At 38.8% G+C, this 5800-nt stretch overlaps 1 pseudogene; it reads right to left on the bottom strand.

The window, feature by feature from the left end:
• Positions 1–4318: 4318 nt before the first annotated feature.
• On the bottom strand, positions 4319–4864 carry LOC110595299 (annotated as a pseudogene).
• Positions 4865–5800: the final 936 nt, after the last annotated feature.

Genomic DNA, 5800 nt, shown 5'->3' with positions numbered 1-5800 from the left:
CAGGTCAAAGGATAAAAATGAAAAGCAAGAAGATCAGATAAGTAGAGAAAGTGCCAGTAATAAGTCTTTCTTTTTTAAATTGTTGATTATCTCTTCTGGAATCCCACTTTAGAACTTGTTTAAAGTGGTTATTAGATAGGAAGGGGTTGTAGAAATTCCAGAGAGGTGATGTCAGGGATTTCATCTATATATTGATAATTATATGTTATATATCTATTTATATCTATAAATTGTATGTATTCTAGGATTTTTTGAAAACCAATAGCTATAAGCCAATCAACAGGTAAATAATTTTAAGTCCAAATAGAGGACTTGGATAGGTATTCAGAGGTCAGATCCTGGCAGTTAGGGGTCTGGGGATGCCAGCCAAAGACGTAAGTCCAGCAGGAGGGCAGAGTCAGGGCTATGGAAAACGCACGTGATTAAGAATAGGCTGAACATCTAACCAGGTGATTTGATGTAGGGAAAAGCTTATATATTTTCTGCACATACTGTATTTTAAAACTACGCTATCTCGTTATGTTCTGGACAATAACCATGTAAAGAAAATTGCATTATCCTGATGTTCAGCATGTGGACATTGAGGCTTAGAATTTAGGTAGTTTCCAGTGTGCCATATATTGGTCTGATTGTGTTGGCCCAAAATGTGTTAGTTGAAACCCTACTTCCAAATGCAAATGTATTTAGAGATAGGACTTTTATGAGGTATTTAAAGTTACATGTTGTCTTAAGGTTTGGTGTCCTTATGGAAAGAGAAAGAGAAAACATAGCTCCTCTGTGCTGCTCCATGAGGACACAGAGAAAATGTAGCTGTCTGTGAGCCAGAAAAAGGGTACTTTGCCAGGAACCAAACTGGCCAGCAATTTGATCTTAGATTTTCCAGCTTTAAAAACTGTGAGGAGATAAATTTCTGTTGTTTAAGCCATGTAGCTTGTGATATTTTGTTGTTAGGGCAGCCTAAACTAACTAATACGCTATGATTATGAACTACTAATTGACCAGGATTTGTGGTTCAAATCTCATGGGGGTAATAGTATTTGAATGCATCCCTCAAAAGTGAATGTGCTGGAAATTTGACTCCAGGCTAACGGTGTTGGCTGGGCCTCTGGAAGGTTATTGGGTTATGGCTTCAACCTCCTGAATGAATTCATGCCATTATTATGGAAGAGGGTTAGTTATCACAGGAGTGGCTTTGTTATAAAAACTAGTTCTATCTTGCACATAACGTCCTGCCTTTCTGGGTATCAATCAAGGGATTACACTTTCTAGATGCCAGCACCATGCTCTTAGACTCCCCTTTCTCCAGAACCATAAGCAGAATAAACTGCTGCTTTTTATGAATTACACATTCATGAATTACTGTGATATTCTGTTACAGTAATGAAGATAGACTAAGACAGGAAGACAGAAAACAGCAAATAGACTTAGGGCAGAAGCAACAGGATAGGATTTTGCAGTAGTAGTTAGGCTCATACAAAAGCGAAAAATAGAAAATTAGCATTTTTTTAAAGGATAAATCCTCTGCCCTGACTTAAATAGCTCTCTTTCTGTAGAGAGATGAAGTCTAATAAGTCCTATTCCCCAAAATGCAACAGCAGTTTGGAAGAGCCAAAGATGGCAACAGAGATCCCAGCGCAGAGGACCTCTAGGGATAGTCTATTGTGACATGAGCCCCTTCTTTTATTTCAATATCCCAAGTTTTCTAGTTTTAATCAAATATATTACTCTTCTAGCTATAGCGGTGTTACTTAACACTGAAGTTCTCTCAGTGGAAAAAAACCAGTTATATGTGCAATAGAAGAATGACGTGAGGTTTATACTGGATTAGAAGGCAGATGGGTGGTTTTGTTCAATCATTACTAAAACTTTCCTACCATTTTTTTTTTTTGAATTGGAGTCTCACTCTGTCACCCAGACTGGAGTGCAGTGGCCGTTCCTGGCCACTGTAGCCTCAACCTGCTGGGCTCCGGTAATCCTTCCTCCTCAGCCTTTCAAGTAGCTGGAACTACAGGAGCATGCTACCACGCCCGGCTAATTTTTTGATTTATTGTAGAGATGAGGTCTCGTCAAGTTGCCCAGGGGGGTCTCGAATCTGCAGGCTCAGGCAGTCCACTAACCTCAGCCTTGCAAAGTGTGGAATTACAGGCTGAGCCACCAAGTCCGGCTAGCTTTCCTACCTTAAAGAGCATAAGACATTAGTAATATTTAGTAAAAATATTAAAATGTTGTTTAGTTACTTTTTTGTGTTTTATTTTGAGCAGTTGGGTATTTCTAATTCACCTGGCATTTTGGTGATATTCACCATTGTTATTTTTTAGTTCTCTGCTTCTCATTGTGTTACTTGAAATATAATCAATGAACTAATATCCCCTTAGTTTATTGTAACAGGACGGAAGACAACAATCCCATTTATTATGTAGAGTAAGCACAGGTTTGCTCAGGAAAAAACTAAAATGTCTTCCTAGTCTCACTAGTTTAAATAATTTTTCTTTCTAATCAGTCATTTTTAGAATGTAGCTGAAACCTCATAATTCTTTGGTGATAGTATATAATGTTATCATTTCACTGATATCTCTCAAGTCACAATTTTACTGCTTGTCAATCTGGTGCTTGCTGGGCATAGGAATGTGATACTATCTCTATAATATGTTCTCTTTCAAACATGAAGCTCTAAGGGCCTCTTCGATAGTATAATGAATGAAATACTACTTTTATGGTTTTGAGCCAAGATTGAAATCAGCAGTGCTAAAATGCCACAGAACAGTGCTTGCAATATTTCCAGAACAGTCTTGGCAACCAAACTGCCTAGGGAGTTTGGATATGAACTTGAATACCAGCTTGAATGTGTTTTCCTTAAATAAGAAAAACTTGGAGTTTTATCTATCAACCACAGTGATAAATAAATTTAGAACTTCAAATTATGAGACAATTTTAAATGAGGCATAGACAATTGTCCAACGGACATAAAAATGACCAGATTGGTCTTCTTGAAAAGAAAAGTAAGAAAGTAAAAATTGCTGTGTCATAAGTACTTCCCATTTCTCTCTCGGCCTCCACTGAATACACTATTGTAAAACTTCTACATTGATTTTCCTATACCATAGCACTGGTTATTTCCCTTGCCTCCTTAAAATGCTTCAACTGTTTCCTGATGTCTACTAAATAAAACTGGCATTTGAGACCCCTTGACATCTGGCCTCAAACTACTTTCTAATCACCACATCTGGTCAAACTCTCTTTCACACTTTAAACTTCACCAAGTCTAAGGATGCTTAAGATTAAAAATACTTGTTTTAATAATCTTCCTGAAATACCTATTTCTTTCTTTGTCAGCCACAACCCCATCTCAGACACTCAATACAAAGCTTTCTTTAGAATATGGGGTCCCAAACCCAGAAGCCTTCAGAATCCAGGTTTAAGGGGTAAAAGACAAAAGGAAAGCCTGACAGTTGTCTTCATAAGCTTGGGATGTTATTACAAATGCCTTAAGACTGGGTGGATTAAATAATACAGATTTATTTCTCACAGTTCTGGAGGCTGGAAATTTCAAAACCAGTGTGATTGTGTAGTCAAGTTACGAGAGTGCCCTCTTTCTGGTTTGTAAATGGTCACCTTCTTGCTGTGTCCTCACATGAGAGGTGGGTGGAAGAGAGAAAGAGAATGCTTTGGTCTCTTTGTCCCTGATAGGGGCACCAAGTCCATCATGGGAGGGATCTAGTTTCATATCTCCTCTAAACCTAATTATTTCCCATAGACTCCAAACCCACATACTATCATATTGGGAGTTAGCATTTCAACATATGGGTTTGAGGAATACAGAAGCATTCAGTTCTTAGTGATGATAAATGATAACTGACATGATTCTGTGATGGAGGTTGATAGGAAGTCACAGGTCCAGGAGTAAACAGGACAGCACAAAACCATTTGACAGGGCAGCTGCTCCCCAGATCTTGTCAGCTGCTGGCATGTGTGAATGTCAGTCCAGCTGATCATTTTTGTTCAAGGGAAGTCTAAATATATGGTCATTTATGTGAAATCTAAAATTAAAAAAACTATAAAACAATTCTAACAAAAAAGGTATGACTATGGTAGCTTTATGCCACTTCAACTATATATTTTTTTCTTTTTTTCTCTTCTGATGCTTTTAGTAGCACTAATAGGTATTACAAAATCTTCATTTGACAAACGAGGGAACAGGCTCAATCTCATGTGCTTCAAGACTAAAGTACTTTCCATAAAACCATACTGCCTTCTCTGGGATCTGACTACTAACCTAATAGAAGAAAGACACATTTATATGAATTAGTCTTGGTCTGGTCTACATATCCCCGCACTGAGAGATCATCGCAGACAACTTGGGCCTAATGTTGGTGCCTGTGGGAACATTCTCAGTCTTTGTCATCACTAGAAATCCGTCAATGATTTTTTCAAACACTACATGCTCTCCATCCAGCCAATCGCACTTAGAATAGGTGATAAAAAACTGACAGCCATTTGCACTTGGGCCACTTTCCAGGCCATGGAAACGTAGGCCTGGAATTAAGTGTCTAAGTTTAAAATTTTCATCTGCAAATGGCCTCCAGTGATGGTACCATCTCTGTTAACAAAATCGCCACCCTGTATAAGAAATCATTTATGACCCTGTAGATGGCATTCCCTTTGTATCCTATTGAAACCCTATCTTTTCTTAATTCTTTAGTGCAGAACTGACTAAAGTTTTCTGCCATCTTAGGCACAATGCTCACAAAGAGCTTGATCGTCATGTGGCCAACTTCCTGATCATCAATACTGACATTAAGATCGCCACTGGGTTGACAGGGCTTGAATTTGCCACCACCAAGCTCTGACCCAGAAGCAGAAGCATGGTGGCGTGAGCCTGTATTTCCAGCCACTTGGGAGGCTGAGACAGAAGGATCACCTAAACCCAGCAGGTCAAGCCTGTGGTAGCTGTGAGCACGTCACTGCACTCCAGCTTGTGTGACAGAGTGACAGTCAGACTCAAAAAAAAAAAAAAAAAGGGAGAAGAAATTTCTGTGATTATATTTGTCAAAATGCCCCTACCTGTATGACTTTAGGTTAGAGCTGGTAACAAGAGAAGTTTGTGTGATATTTGAAAGTTAGAAATGAATCAGTAGCCTTTTTTTTTTTTTTTTCCTCTCTCTCTCTGAAAGTCATCCTTCTGACTGGTCTGTGTCAACACTTTTGATCTGCAACCTAATACTGTGGGCTGTTGGCATGCAGCAGTGTCTCGATTATTGGCTACTCCAATTCACACTGCATCTTCTAAAATCCAGTTGAGACATTGCCCATGTGCATGTGTTGGTCTGTAGTAGAAGGTATTGTCTACCCTGAAGGAAATCTACATCAATACGTTTGGGAGAGAGCAATAGACAAACACAGGTTTCTGTTAGTTGTTGTTATGTTCCAGGTCATCTGCAAGAATGCCAGTTTTCCCCCCTTTACCTCATTTCAGTCCCACTTTTCTTTCCAAATGCTGACCTGGTTGATCTCCAGTTACTTCTGGCCCAACAGCACATGCAGACACTAAAACTTCCATAGGTCTCCCCAGCAGCTTCCACCATTGTGTAAGATCTAATCATTGTAACAAATTCCTTATCCTATGTAACTCACAGGGCTCCTTATCTGATTGAACCCTGAATGAAACATTAGCAAATAGGAATCTGAACTGAAACTTGTATGGGACCAGCCAGACAGCAACCTCTCTCTCAAAAATGTCTTCAAATATATCCTCAGCTAGAAATCCTTTTCTTCTCTGTAAACTTATAATTGTATAGCATTT

Source organism: Carlito syrichta, unplaced genomic scaffold (assembly GCF_000164805.1).
Source record: "Carlito syrichta isolate Samal-C Ts95f unplaced genomic scaffold, Tarsius_syrichta-2.0.1 Scaffold289238, whole genome shotgun sequence".
NCBI lineage: Eukaryota > Metazoa > Chordata > Mammalia > Primates > Tarsiidae > Carlito > Carlito syrichta.
The sequence above is the reverse complement of the archived record's forward strand: the minus strand, read 5'-3'. Positions and strand labels throughout refer to the sequence as shown.